This window comes from Hyla sarda, chromosome 11 (genome assembly GCF_029499605.1).
Source record: "Hyla sarda isolate aHylSar1 chromosome 11, aHylSar1.hap1, whole genome shotgun sequence".
In the NCBI taxonomy this organism is placed as follows: domain Eukaryota; kingdom Metazoa; phylum Chordata; class Amphibia; order Anura; family Hylidae; genus Hyla; species Hyla sarda.
Window position 1 is genome coordinate 6511030 of NC_079199.1, and position 16552 is coordinate 6527581.

Here is a 16552-nt window from a genome sequence, read left to right on the forward strand (position 1 = left end):
GACCATGCTGGTATAACCTGGTATATACTGTATATAATATATATGTACAGCTGGTATAAGTTATATATCTCCTGTATATAGTGATATGGACCATGCTGGTATAACCTGGTATATACTGTATATAATTATATATGTACAGCTGGTATAAGTTATATATCTCCTGTATATAGTGATATGGACCATGCTGGTATAACCTGGTATATACTGTATATAATATATATGTACAGCTGGTATAAGTTATATATCTCGTGTATATAGTGATATGGACCATGCTGGTATAACCTGGTATATACTGTATATAATATATATGTACAGCTGATATAAGTTATATATAATGTACAGCTGGTATAAGTTATATATCTCCTGTATATAGTGATATGGACCATTCTGGTATAACCTGGGTATATACTGTATATAATATATATGTACAGCTGGTATAAGTTATATATCTCCTGTATATAGTGATATGGACCATGCTGGTATAACCTGGTATATACTGTATATAATATATATGTACAGCTGATATAAGTTATATATCTCCTGTATATAATGATATGGACCATGCTGGTATAACCTGGGTATATACTGTATATAATATATATGTACAGCTGGTATAAGTTATGTCTCCTGTATATAGTGATATGGACCATGCTGGTATAACCTGGTATATACTGTATATAATATATATATGTACAGCTGGTATAAGTTATATATCTCCTGTATATAGTGATATGGACCATGCTGGTATAACCTGGTATATACTGTATAAAATATATATGTACAGCTGGTATAAGTTATATATCTCCTGTATATAATGATATGGACCATGCTGGTATAACCTGGTATATACTGTATATAATATATATATGTACAGCTGGTATAAGTTATATATCTCCTGTATACAGTATAGTGATATGGACCATGCTGGTATAACCTGGTATATACTGTATATAATATATATGCACAGCTGGTATAAGTTATATATCTCCTGTATATAGTGATATGGACCATGCTGGTATAACTTGGGTATATACTGTATATAATATATATGTACAGATGGTATAAGTTATATATCTCCTGTATATAATGATATGGACCATGCTGGTATAACCTGGTATATACTGTATATAATATATATATATGTACAGCTGGTATAAGTTATATATCTCCTGTATATAGTGATATGGACCATGCTGGTATAACCTGGTATATACTGTATATAATATATATATGTACAGCTGGTATAAGTTATATATCTCCTGTATATAGTGATATGGACCATGCTGGTATAACCTGGGTATATACTGTATATAATATATATGTACAGCTGGTATAAGTTATATATCTCCTGTATATAGTGATATGGACCATGCTGGTATAACCTGGTATATACTGTATATAATAGATATGTACAGCTGCTATAAGTTATATATCTCCAGTATATAGTGATATGGACCATGCTGGTATAACCTGGGTATATACTGTATATAATATATATGTACAGCTGGTATAAGTTATATATCTCGTGTATATAGTGATATGGACCATGCTGTTATAACCTGGGTATATACTGTATATAATATATATGTACAGCTGCTATAAGTTATGAAGGTTCTCATTCACTGACAACAAGCAGAGAACTTTGAAGTGAAGATGAAAGGACTTTTTATTGGGATGTTGCGGAACTTTTCATTGCTGAAGCGAATCTTATGTAAACACTGCTCCGGCCCTTTAAGTTCGTCTTCGCCTTATTCTGCTCCTCACCTTGGATGGATCCCGCGCACTTTTAAGTGAATGATGTGCGATGATTCCTTTAGGATTGTGCTGAAGGGCGGAATGAATTCCACCTGCGCAGTTTTCATCCCCCTGGTATCGCGCCTCACTGGCGGTCGTCTATTTTGGACCCGCGTTGTGTATAATTGGAAACATTGAATGAATATTTTATAGTCGTAGATATAAATGGCTTCCAGATATTTCTATTTCAGAATCCTGACCTGTAAGTAACTGGAAACTTTCTTAAAATACCGGCGCCGCGCTCTAGATTTTATACTGCGCCGCCTCCCATCGCCTCAGGAGGGTGCCCTGGGAGCTCGTACGGACGTGAGGTGCGATATTTTTGGATTCTTCCAGAACCTGCGCTCTGCCGACCGTAACCTAACATGTGGAGCGGAGAAATGGGGCTTTTACGTATTAAAGTCTTGGGAATTCCCCTGTTTACGTTCTATTTCTGACAATTATCGACAATGATAGACAAATACGTCAGCGACCCGTCATACGGGGGCGCCGACATATACTGCGGCATACGGAAATAGTTGGGCAACATGTTACATGACTTTTATTAGAAGTCGCGAACAGGTCGCAGTCACATGTGACTTCCGAATTGTGACCGAAAACCCATCATAAATCCATGCAACACCATTTGCAGACATTAGGTACAATACTCCGAAATTGCGCCACCACAGTCGCCATGTACCCCCTAGCCTTGGGTTTATCCAAGATGACAAAAGCAGAGCTGATTTGTTTAAAAGAACAGCGCCACATCTGTCCTCAGGTTGTGTGTGGTATTGCAGCTCAGTTTTATTGAGGAAAAAAAAAAAAGGCACAATTTCTTCCCCCCCCCCAAAAAAAAAATTTAAAAAGGCCATGCGTTAACGCTTTTTTGGTGCGATTCTTCATCTATTAAAAAAGAAAATAAAAAAATAGTTTTCACAAAAACGCTGTGTCAGTCAAGCTTTTCTGTGATTGGTTGCTATGAGCGACAAGAACAAAACAGCGACAAAAATGGGCTAGCGCCATATATTTTAGAGGAGAGCAGGGGGCCTCATTCATGTCAGTCGCCCAAACGGAGTCAATGTTTAAGCCGTATGCGCTATTTTCAGCAGATTGGATAATGCGGCAGACCGTGCTTTTGACTCTGGTTAAAAAAGCGCATACGGCCCTAACACAGTCGCTAGGTGACTCCCTCCCCTCCGGTCAGTGAAAAGAATGGCAACTGTTGCTCTCCGTTACAGTATAGGTCAGTATTACATTTTTGGCGGGAAACAGACGGCTACGCCTGACGGAAGCCCTAACGCAGTGTGAACCGCGCCTTACTCCCTGTTATCAACCCTGTCAGACTGGAGAGAGACTGAGTTTAGGACATATAAATATTGGGGGGAGATTTATCGTGCTCTCTTAGGCCAAGTTCACACGTATCGGGCCTCTGTTCGCCGTATTCGTTTAGTGGGGCATGAGCGGACTCCGCGATGGAGCTGTGATGCGATCTTAGCCTCAGGCTCAAAACGCGACAATTTTACTGTGCGCGAACACGGTCTTATAGTAAGATTCTCCTTGTTGCCCATAGCAACCAGTCACAGCTTTACTTTCATTTTACCTCATAGGAAAAGTGAAAGCTGAACTGTAATTGGTTGCTTTCTGCTGAGCTGTAATTGGTTGCTAGGGGCAACAAGGAGATTCTCACCATAAGACAGCGCCATCAATCTCCGCCATTATCTGTTGTTCTCTGTTACCAGCCATTGAGAGAGACTGACGTGGGATCTGGGGTCGTCTTGTTCGTCATGGGGCCTGCCATCTTGTATTATTTTCACAGGATAGTATTATATGGCAGTGGACTTCCAGATGTTGCGAAACTACAACTCCCAGCAGTTGGCTGTCCGGGCATGTTGAGAGTTGTAGTTTCGCAACATCTGGAGGACCACAATTTGGAGACCACCTTTATATGGGGTATTGGGCTGCACTGTAGGTACCGTAATGGGGGCCCTGATCATTGCAGCAGAGGATGATGGAGGTTGTTGTACCTCTTCTTAGTATTCCCTGCACACCGCTGATACTGGCCACTCAGCTGTGGCCCTACCACTTGAATGGGGCCACACTGCAGCGCCCCTGCGCCAAATCAGCGCTGTGACCCCCTATAGTTTTAGAATCGTGGGGTCCGAGAAGTTCCCTTTTAAGATAATTTTTTTTAAATCAAGAGATATTGGTATCTACGTCGGCGCCCAGTGTCCCCAAAAACAGACAGCCCCCCGATCCTGTTTTTCTATTACCGGGACATATTTGCCATTCGGAGGTCTGGGGCAAGCTGAGTAAATCATCCTGGCAGCCATTTTGGTTGTCACCCAGCTTTTTCCGGAGGATTCACGAATGGGAGTGATAAATGCAGGGTCCTTCTTTTTGGGTCTGTAAGGGGTTAACGTCAAGGGGGTGTTCTGGTTCCATTTATAAATGACTGCAGCCGCTCCGCTCTCACATTTGCGCGGCGGTGATTTATTCTCTCCTTTTACCTATTCATTTCCATTTGCTCCTGGTCCCCCCCCCCCCCCTTGCAGTCGCTCCATCTAATTGCCACCTGATTTATTGATCGCCTATGAGGGGGGGGTTGTCTCATATCAATCACGCACTTGCTGAACGGGCGCAGCTGCTGACAGTCGTTTGTCACCGGGTCGATGGTTGAAAGACGTGAAAATGGTCGGGTTGAGGGCGCAGATAGAAAAGTGAAAATTGGGAATGGAGGCTTCTGGGCGGAGGCGTAAACGCTGCGATTTATTGCTCCGTCTGTATTGTCTCCGCGTCAGGGCAGCTGCACGATATTCCACCAGCGTTGTGCATATTTACATGTTACTCGGCTTTTCACAGCTGAAGGTTTGCTACAGTTGTATCTAGTGTAAGCAATTCTCTGTGAGCTAAACAGTCCGGCCTCTAGACCAGGGTTTCCCTACCGGTGTACCTCCAGCTGTTGCAAAACTACAACTCCCATCATGCCCGGACAGCCGTTGGCTGTCCGGGCATGCTGGGAGTTGTAGTTTTGCAACAGCTGGAGGCACACTGGTTGGGAAACGCCACTGTTCCCATTCACTGACATCAGAAAATTTTTAAATATGGCGGCGAAATGAAATGCAACGGGTCAGATTTATGAAGACCCTGATTGCTGGAGTAAACTGCGCAAAACTTATTAAAAGGCGTCCGCTTTTTCCTAGAATTTGGCGCAATTTGGACTGTCTTAGGCCTAGTTTCAGTGGGATTCTGCTGCATCGTGCACACAGAGGAAACATCTGCTGCGGAAATTCTGACCCGGTCTCGCAGAAAGAATGGACATGTCCATTCTTTCTTGGAAATGTATTGTTGTCTATGGAGATGGCGCATTCCTGGGCGGTCTTAGCGCCGGAATGTTCTGCCGGCGCCCGCCTTCTGCTTTATGTCTGTTGAAAATTTTTATTCTGCAAAAAAATCTGCCGTGTCAACATAGCATCAGACCGGATTCTCACGGCTGAAAGTGTGCGGAAAACACGGGCGGACATTCCGCAGATTTGAATAATCTGGGGACGCCAGGTCTGCTTGGAAATTCGCCGTCTCGTAGACAGCAATGGTTTTTGTCACAAAAACCGGGAGGAATCGGGCAGACAGTGCAGCAGAATCCCATTGAAATCGTTGAAATAGGACTCTGCTGCAGCGGAAAGTCCGTGCGGACATTGCGCCGTGTGAATATAGCCTCAAAGTCAAAAGATTCAGAAGTAAAATGCCCAAAAAAATGCCAAAAACTCCTTCGATCTCTGCCGCGGCACCCCAGTCATCTGGTTCACGGAGCGAACTCTGTGCAGTGCCAGATGACTGCCGAACACAGCTGCCACGCCCCCTCCAATAGACATGAATGGAGGGGGCGTGGCATGACATCATGAGGGGTGTGGTCGTGAGGGGTGCCCGAAATGGTTGTGAGCGGGTGTTCGCACACACCCTATATATTTATACATTTATTGGGAACATACTGCACCATAATGAGCACTGGGCACCGCAGAAGCTTTTGGGCTCGTTCACACTGCAGACATTCCGCCGGCGGAACAGATATTCACCTAAAGAATCAAGATGTTCATTCTTTCTGCTGAATTTCGTCAGACTGCATTGCTGTTGTGGTGAGGGCGTGATGAGGGCAAATGGAATTACCCTAGGGGTAGATGGCATTATACCCTTGTGTTCGTGACGCCAGGGCGTGGTTTAACTGCTTCACCACCCGAAGGTAGACCGCTGGATCCTGGGCTAGGCTCGGGGGGAAAATAATGACTCCGACGCCAAGTTACGGAACGGCAGCTTTACTGAGTCAGACTAATGTAACGGTCTATACAGCTTGAGGTGACCAGCGACTTCAGAGACCACAGGGCTTGTCGGGACTTATAGTGGACTTGGACAATTTGGATGCAGACCACGCTGACTTGAGACAGACTTGACTTGGACTGACTTGACTGAGTGACTATGACAGACTTTACCCCGTTTGTAGCTTACCAGGCTTTGACTTGGACCTGGGGGGTAGTGGACTCGTGGATCCGTGGCTGCGTGGTAGATTTTGGCCTCCTCTGGACCCAAGACACAACCCTAGGACTTGACCTCTCTGCAACGAAGCTAACAGGAACTAAGCATAAGAGAGAGAGCGAGAGAGAGCACTCCACCCAGGGCTTACATGGGGGAGACTCTGAGGGGTCCCATAGGTCCCCCTGTAGGTCACATGGTCACTGGTACCTTACATAGTTACATAGTTAGTACGGTCGAAAAAAGACATATGTCCATCAAGTTCAACCAGGGAATTAAGGGGTAGGGGTGTGGCGCGATATTGGGGAAGGGATGAGATTTTATATTTCTTCATAAGCATTAATGTTATTTTGTTCCAGGAATGTATCTAATCCTGTTTTAAAGCTGTTAATTGTTCCTGCTGTGACCAGTTCCTGAGGTAGACCGTTCCATAAATTCACAGTCCTCACGGTAAAGAAGGCGTGCCGCCCCTTTAGACTAAACCTTTTCTTCTCCAGACGGAGGGAGTGCCCCCGCGTCCTTTGGGGGGGGTTTAACCTGGAACAGTTTTTCTCCATATTTTTTGTATGGGCCATTAATATACTTATATACGTTTATCATATCCCCCCTTAAACGTCTCTTCTCAAGACTAAACAATTGTAACTCCTTTAATCGCTCCTCATAGCTAAGATGTTCCATGCCCCATATTAGTTTGGTCGCGCGTCTCTGCACCCTTTCCAACTCCGCAGTGTCCCTTTTATGGACAGGTGCCCAAAACTGAACAGCTTATTCCAGGTGAGGCCGTACCAATGCTTTATAAAGGGGGAGTATTATACACTATAGACTGTACCAATGCTTTATAAAGGGGGAGTATTATACACTATAGACTGTACCAATGCTTTATAAAGAGGGAGTATTATGTCCCTGTCCCTTGAGTCCATGCCTCTTTTGATACATGACAATATCCTGCCGGCTTTGGAAGCAGCAGCCTGACATTGTGCTATTCTGTAGTCTGTGATCTACAAGTCACCCAGATCCTTCTCTACCAGTGACTCTGCCAGTTTAATCCCCCCTAAGACATACGACGCCGCAGGTTATTAGTACCCAGATGCAATCACATGACAACAGTTCTTAAAGATATATAACATTTTATGTACAATGCATTACTTAGGGGAATGTACATAGGAGACAGGTGAAGGGGAGACCAGGGGTCACAGCATGGAGTCTGCTATACTGGGCCACCACCAGGGCTCTTGTGGGAACGGAATTCCTGCACTTTTTCTGCAGGACCAGTCCTTGAGTGGAAATCTTGGGTGAGTTCCCACACCTTTTCTTCCAGGACTTGACCCCTGGCCATCACACTGTCTATGACAGTGGTCTCCAACCTGTGGACCTCCGTATGTTGCAAAACTACAACTCCCAGCATGCCCGGACAGCCGTTGGCTGTCCGGGCATGCTGGGAGTTGTAGTTTTGCAACATCCGGAGGTCCGCAGGTTGGAGACCACTGGTCTATGAGATGGTGCAGGTCGGTGCGGGCGGACATTCAGCCGGCGGGATGTCCACAGTGTAAAGGAGACGGGGGGGATTTTTTTAGTGATGTCATCGTATCAGATATGGTGATGTCATCAGTAGTTATAGGACATCATAACCGTGAGGGAAATTTATCAAAACCCGTCCAGAGGAATAGTTGCTGAGTTGCCCACAGCAACCAATCAGATCGTTACTTTCATTTTGCAGAGGTCTTTTCAAAAATGAAAGAAGCGATCTGATTGGTTGCTATGGGCAACTGGGCAACTTTTCCTCTGGACGGGTTTTGATAAATCTCCCCCTGTGTATATATAAGACGTGCGGGCGGGTAATGAAGGAATACGCTGTATCTCCCGGAGCAGCACCGGATGGTATCTGCCGCCTTAATGAGCGGGATAATGTGATTATGTGTATATTAATCCCATAACCAGAGTGTTATGTATCCGCAGCCGCCTCCCCCCGCGATCTGACACTTCCCAGCCGCCTGTATTCACGCTAAATTACTCTGCCTCTGCTTATCGTCACTGCTGATAATTAGCGCAATGAGCGCGGCCCGCCGCCGCCCCTCCCCCCACGGCAGCCCCAAACAGTGCGGACGGCGCATTAACCCGAATGATTTCAATCACGACGACATCCGCAAATCATCAGAGGAACATCAGTGACCCCGCCACCGAAACTGCGGGTGTAATGATCTAAGGGAAGACTCCAACAACATCATTATGTGCAAGTAATACAGGGGAACCATTAGGAAGTTACTGTGCATCATATTACCACACATGGCTCCCCGACCGCAGTATTATAGTAGTTATATTCTTGTATATAGGAACAGTATTATAGTAGATACATTCTTGTATATAGGAGCAGTATTATAGTAGTTATATTCTTGTATATAGGAGCAGTATTATAGGAGTTATATTCTTGTATATAGGAGCAGTATTATAGGAGTTATATTCTTGTATATAGGAGCAGTATTATAGGAGTTATATTCTTGTATATAGGAGCAGTATTATAGGAGTTATATTCTTGTATATAGGAGCAGTATTATAGTAGTTATATTCTTGTATATAGGAGCAGTATTATAGTAATTATATTCTTGTATATAGGAGCAGTATTATAGTAGTTATATTCTTGTAGATAGGAGCAGTATTATAGTAGTTATATTCTTGTATATAGGAGTCAGTATTATAGTAGTTATATTCTTGTATATAGGAGGCAGTATTATAGTAGTTATATTCTTGTATATAGGAGGCAATTTTTATTAGTAAAAAACAAACAGAAATATTACAGTACACTCGACCAAAAATTATCAAAACAATATCAAATATTAAATATCATACACTTCCATTACAAAAGAAACAATAATGTTAACTTAGAAAAAGCCCATTGCTTTTATATGAGAAGAAAAGTAAATAAATGAACAACACAAAAGCATCATGAAGGTAAATATCATTCTATATACACGTTCCTCCACAATGATTGGTTCTTCCTATTCCCCCTGACCTCCAAACACTTGATCCACCTCAGCTCTGACATGATCAGGTCTACTGCTCTCCTATCATGGAAGGGTTCATTATACATAGAGACTCGGGTCCTGGTGTGCCAATGATAGTATTTTATCACAGATATGATGATATATAAGGTCTCCCGGTCAATGTCACTTATACTAGATGTTACACCGTAAATTATTTCTGAGTATTTTAGGGTCTGTAGTCTCGGGATTCTTAGCTTGTTGGATATCGTCTGCCATATGTGTCGCCCTCCCCAGCACTCCGATATAAAATGTGTCATGGTCTCCTCCTCCTGACACCCTAGGGGACACTTCCGATCAGACACACTCAGGTATTTTAAATTCCCTCTTACGAACAGTTTCCCGTGTAAGGACAGCCAGGCAATATCATGGAATTTTTTCGGTAGCCTCACACTGTTAAGAAGCCTCAGACTGTCCCGTAAGATGGCAGATGTACAGTCCCTTAGTGCTGGCTGTAAACAGAAGAATGTACTGCACACCCTGACATATAGGTCCTTACGGGTCTTACTCTCAATATAGGACTTCTCAATGCGCCATCTCTTCAGACATCTGAGCCCGTATTCCAGGTACGGGGGGAGGTAGTCACGCGTCCATCTCCCCCTCTTGAGACTGCCGCCTCGCACCCAAGACTCTGCAAAAGGCAATATCCAGTCCCTGATACTATTCGCCCACAGAGAGCTGTTGTTTGAGTCCAGGCAACCAAAATTGACTTTTAGAAACATGGAGTCAAAGAACACCCTTGGATTCAGCATATCCAACCCACCCTCTCTCCTCTGTAGGTAGGTGATCCCTCTTTTTATTGGGTTCAACCTGTTCCCCCAAAACATTTGGAAGAACAGGCTAAAGAGCCGAGCGGAGAAACATTCTGGCAAAGGAAAAACGACAGAGACATACAAGAAGACGGGGACCAGGTAAGTCTTCAACATTTTAACCCTTTCTCTATAGGTCAGCCTCCAGTTCTTCCATCGCTGAACCTTTGCATTTCCGGCTTCCAACTTCTCTTCCCAATTTAGTCTGGCGTTATCGTCCCTCCCGAATTTGACCCCTAGGATTTTAATATAGGTGGAGGCTCTCACAAATAGGGGAAGATCAAAGTCTGGATCAGTATCTGATACCCAGAGAGCTTGACTCTTCTCTAGGTTGACCAGAGACCCTGAGGCCCCTGAGTAACTTCTGATGGCCGCAGACAACATCTCCACCTCACGAGGCTCAGATATCGCTACAGTCACATCATCCGCATAGGCAACAACACTCAGGGGCAGGCAGTGGGGGACCGGCACCCCCTGAAAACCACACTCCTCCAGTGACCTCAGAAATGGGTCTAAGGCAAATACATACAGCAGCGGACTCAGTGGGCAACCTTGTCTCACCCCCGCCTCAACCCTGAACGTGTCACCCTGCCAACCATTGATCAGAGGAAAGCTCTCGGCCTCACAATACAAAGTCTTCAGCCAATCGATGAATTGTCCCGGAATACCGTACTTTGACAAAGTGGCCCATAGATACTCATGATCTACTCTGTCAAAGGCTTTAGCCTGGTCAAGACTCACAACATATCTCCCACACCTCAGGGCTTTACATCTCTCAAACATCTCCCTTATGGAGATCACTGCCCCAGAGATGTTCCGCCCTTTTACTGTGCCATACTGACAGCCTGCCAACAGTGCCGGGGACAGACAAACTAACCTAGAAAACAGGATTTTTGCCAGAATCTTCCTGTCGACATTCAAGAGGGCAATTGGCCTCCAGTTCTTGATGTCACTCGGCTCTTTACCTTTAGACAGCAGAATCAGCGAGGACACTCTCATGGATGGAGGCATCAGGTGACTTTCTAGACAATTTGTGTAAACATCCACGAGGATTGGAGCCAAGAGGTCTCTGAATGTCTTATAGAATTCTGCTGTTATCCCATCCGGACCTGGTGCCTTCTTCAGATGTAACTTATCAATGGCCTCTTTGACCTCCGCCACCGTCAATTCTGCTGTCAAAGGAGAAAAGTCCAAATCATTAGTATCAGGGAGCGGAGTTGTCTCCAAGAATTGGGTCATCTTGTCTCTATCCAAAACCTTCCTCTGAAACAAGTCAGCATAGTACGATCTCACCACCCCCAGGATACCCTCCCGAGATTCCTGCAAAACACCCTGGGAGTCAGTGAGACCGGTGACAGATTTATTTGCCACCCGCTCCCGGCAATTCTCAAAGGGATCAGGAGACCCTAAGGACCCATAATCCCGTTCAAGAACCAGGGAGGTATACCTGCTGTACTGATACTGTCTTATCTCAGATTTCAGCCGGTCTATCCTTTGTTGGTCCCCACCCGCCGAATATAATGACTCCAATTCTTTGCGCAGCTTGAGATACTGGCCATACTTACTCCTCCCCTTTTTAAAGGACAGTCTCTTTAAGAGGGTTCTGATCTCATCCTTGACATCCTCCCACCAGGCGGCCATATCATCATAGAAGTCCACCCGCTCTAGCTGGCTCTGCATGAAGGAATAAACACATTTCTGGACATAGACATCCTCCAAGATACTGGAATTAAGCTTCCAGAGCCCCCTTCCAATATCTGGGCGCTTACTGACACCAAGGCAGAAAGCTAAGGCCATGTGATCCGAATAAGGGACAGTTCTCTCAGTCCTATCACTAATAAATTCTTCAGGTCCCACAAACGCCATATCTATTCTACTGCTCCTGTCAGAACATGTGTATGTTAGTTTCGGTTTCCTTCCACCCTGTGTGAAGACATCACTCAGACCGGCCTGCAATATGATGTTATTTAGGACCCTGGAGTCCCTGGCCACCGCTCTACCTGAGGACCTGTCACCCGATGTCCTAGTGACATTAAAATCCCCGGCCATGATTACAGGAACAGATGTGAATAGATATGGTTTTACCTCATTAAATAGCTGGACCCTTTCTGCCACTGTCTGTGGGCCATAGATATTTATGAGCCGGAGTCTTCTACCTTGGATGGTGACCTCCAGGATCAGACACCTTCCCATGACGACCTCTGTCATCCTATGTACAGTCACATCCCTGGTGGTAAACAGTATGGCCACCCCGGCATAAGGCTCCACAGCCAGTGACCAGAAAGAAGGACCAGACGTCCATTCCCTCTCAGCCTCACGTAAATACCCCGAAGAAGTCAGGCGCGTCTCCTGCATAAAGATGATATCTGTGTCTAGATCCCTAAGATGGTCATAGACTACGTGCCGTGTCCTCCTCACTTTAATACTGTTCACATTACTAGAAGTTACCCTTATAGTAAACCCAGCCATGATAAGAAAGAAGAGCAGAGACCCGATCCCCATTATCACAAGTCAGAATCTGAGTCCCGCTGTCCACCACCTGTCTCCATATCTGACTCTACCTGAGGTTTTACACTTGGGGGTTTCTTTTTTATTGGGGGTTGGTCCCTTGTGTCAACGTCACAGTCATCCTCTATTCTTTTCAATTCAGTGTCCAGATCTCCCTCAGACTCTGACAGGACCTCGTACCTGTTGGACACAACCATCACTCCTGCCCTGTTGTCAGCCCTTTTTTTCACACTTTGAACGATGCTGTTCTCCCCCTCAGGCCTGCGGGAGGACTTGTCTTTTTTCCTCCTTTTATTTTGCTGCATCCTATTCCCCTCAGACACAGAAGTGGACACCCCCGGCTGCTGCTGGTCTTGTGGCACAACCCATATGTCCCCCTGTGTGCTCTCTGACTGCTGAGGTGTTGGTGCAGTGTTACTCACATCTGTCTGGACCTCCTGTCTGGTCAGTATAGGGTCTGATAACAAAGCCTCCTCCTCTACAGCCTCTGCCCCCGCCACAAGGTCCTCATCAGGAAGCTCCCGGCAGATGTTGTGCCAGGCATTGGGACAGTCCCGGTGAGGGTGACCGATCTCACCACATAGATTACATCTGATGTTGTGACAGTCGGCACTTACATGACCAGTCTCACCACACAGGTTACACTTTACCACGGTACAGGTGTTTGCCAGATGCCCAGGTTTACCACATTTAAAGCACTTTCTGGGCTGACCAGGGTAGAAACAAACGCCCTTCTCTCTACCAATAAAGAAGGAATTTGGCAGATGTTGGGTGATGTTCCCATGTTGGCGCAGCTTCACCAGGACCTTCCACCCTCCAGTCCAGATACCGTCATCATCTCTGTTCTTGGTGAGATCAGACACCAGGTCACAATGTCTGCGGAGCCACACCACAATGTCCTGGGGGGGAACAGCTTCATTCCAGAAGATGATATTGATGATGACGGTATCTGGCTTGGATATGGGAATAAAACTGAATTTACTCCATCCCTCTGCGTCTCTGAACCTAGGGAAGTTGGACCAGAACCTATCCAGATTAGACATTAGCTTAAAGCTGACATCATAGCCCTGTCTATCTGGTAGGTTTATTACCGCCAAGATGTCCGCTGGCACAAACCCCATCTGGTGGCACAGGAGCTCCCTCACCACAAACCTCCTATCCGGAAGGTCCTCCTTGGCACCTCTGTGCCGAAATCTCACCACGTTCCTCCTTTTAAATGCCTGGCCAGTGTAATTGGGGCTGGAGGTGAACGATGGAGCACCACGGCTCCAGGCATTTCTAGGAGGAACCTGGCGGGTAACTGTGTCCTGTCTTACAGGGTCGGGGTCTACTCTAGGGGGCCCTGCCACAGCTGCTGTACTTGTGGGTAAAGGGGGGAAATCCTGCACAGTATTGTGTACCACATCACCTGTCCCATCCACCTCTATATCATTATCAGACACAACACCCCACACAGATTGTGCACCCCCTCCAGCCACCGACCCCTCAAGAACATCACAGTCCGCACCCCCAGTCTGTGCCCCAACATCATCACAGTCCTCACCCCCAGTCCGTGCCCCAACATTAGAGCTCTGTTCCATCACCCCATCACCTTCATACACCGGCAAATGTCCACTGTCCTCCTGATGCACTGGGACTTCTGGGACTTGTAGTGCCTCTGCAGGTAAGTGAGTTGCAGACTCCAGAACAGCTGCAGGTCTCTGAGGTTGCTGCTCCTCGGGCTTATGAACATGCCGATCCTTGAAGGTGAAACTTGGGGGTTTTATAAGGGGTCTTGTCACCTGCTGGGGCTCATCTGGGGTGATGTCTGCTTCCACATCGGATCTAGGCTCTGCACCAAAACTCAGCTGGTACTGGGAAAAGCGTTCCTTGTTCCTATAGGATTCCGCTAAGGGTCCCATCCTCTCCAGTATAGAGTCCATCTCGCTCACTATGGTGGCCAGTTCTGTGCTCAGTGCATACAGTTTATCATCATGCATGGACTTGTACTGTGGGTTCACAGTCCTTAGTTTGTATATACAGTCAATCTGCATTTGCAGCATTTGTTTTTGGTGCTTCAGCTCCTCCATCCTCCTCACCAGTGCAGGGATCTCCTCCGCCAGCTGTAGCTCTGGTGCCCGGGTGGTCTCTTTGCCCTGCTGGAGGGGTCTGGACAGTCTCTCAGGCTGGGTGAACACAGAGGAGCCTTGGCTGCTTGTATCTCCTGAGGCCCGGTCACATACATTAGGGTCTGGGGCAGGAACAGTTTTGCAAACACTTTCATATTTCTCCACAGATTTCCCAGGTGTCACCTCCATGGACTTGTCAGTATTTTGGCTCTTACCTCCAGCCTGGGATCTTGTGCGGCCTGAGCGGGTCATGCTGGAGACCACCTCTTGCTGCTGCAGGTTCTCCTGTAGTGTTTGTCTCTCCAGTGATGTCCTCCTCTGCCTCTGTGCTGGAGAGTGGAGCTGCACACCTGCTGCCTGTGATCCACTCTGCCCCAGCTCCTGTGCACCTCCATGGCCTCTGTTTGCAGACTTTGGAGTTCCCACAATGGATTCTGTCTTGAATTCAGTCATGTTACCATCACTCTGTACACCATGGCTGGCAGACTGTTCCACATCACATTCCTTACACATACTTGCTGCTGCTGCTGCTTTCTTTTCTTTACATACATCCATCGCTGTATTTTCCTTCTTTGCAATGGCTGGACTTACATGCTCAGTATTCTTCTGTACTGCAATGACTTTAGGATTTACATCCACATTAGAAGAAGCCTGGGAGTTTTCCCCCAGTGTAGGCCGAGAAGCCTGGGCCTTGCTTGGGGAGCTTCCCCGCCCAGGGTGGCCCCGCCCTGGGCTTGCTCCAGACATGAGGAGAACCACAGACACACAACCTCACAGCTAGGAGGCAGTATTATAGTAGTTATATTCTTGTATATAGGAGCAGTATTATAGTAGGTATATTCTTGTATATAGGAGCATTATTATAGTAGTTATATTCTTGTATGTAGGAGTCAGTATTATAGTAGTTATATTCTTGTATATATGAGCAGTATTATAGTAGTTATATTCTTGTATATAGAAGCAGTATCATAGTAGTTATATTCTTGTATATAGGAGACAGTATTATAGTAGTTATATTCTTGTATATAGGAGCAGCATTATAGTAGTTATATTCTTGTATATAGGAGCAGTATTATAGTAGTTATATTCTTGTATATAGGAGCAGTATTATAGTAGTTATATTCTTGTATATAGGAGTAGTATTATAGTAGTTATATTCTTGTATATAGGAGCAGTATTATAGGAGTTATATTCTTGTATATAGGAGCAGTATTATAGTAGTTATATTCTTGTATATAGGGGCAGTATTATAGTAGTTATATTCTTGTATATAGGAGGCAGTATTATAGTAGTTATATTCTTGTATATAGGAGCAGTATTATAGTAGATATATTCTTGTATATAGGAGCAGTATTATAGGAGTTATATTCTTGTATATAGGAGCAGTATTATAGGAGTTATATTCTTGTATATAGGAGGCAGTATTATAGTAGTTATATTCTTGTATATAGGAGGCAGTATTATAGTAGATATATTCTTGTATAGAGGAGCAGTATTATAGGAGTTATATTCTTGTATATAGGAGCAGTATTATAGTAGTTATATTCTTGTATATAGGAGCAGTATTATAGTAGATATATTCTTGTATATAGGAGCAGTATTATAGGAGTTATATTCTTGTATATAGGAGCAGTATTATAGGAGTTATATTCTTGTATATAGGAGGCAGTATTATAGTAGTTATATTCTTGTATATAGGAGCAGTATTATAGTAGTTATATTCTTGTATAGAGGAGCAGTATTATAGTATTTATATTCCTGTATATAGGAGCAGTATTATAGTAGTTATATTCTTGTA

The 16552-nt window shown here is 45.0% G+C and overlaps 1 protein-coding gene across 1 annotated transcript in view; it reads left to right on the top strand.

Annotated features, from left to right (window-relative positions):
• Nucleotides 1-3417: 3417 nt before the first annotated feature.
• Nucleotides 3418-16552, top strand: part of FAM181A (family with sequence similarity 181 member A) — a 35373-nt gene continuing 22238 nt past the window's right edge. Inside the window, 1 exon segment of the mRNA XM_056546306.1 lies at nucleotides 3418-3530. The gene's annotated coding sequence lies outside the window, so the exon portion shown is untranslated.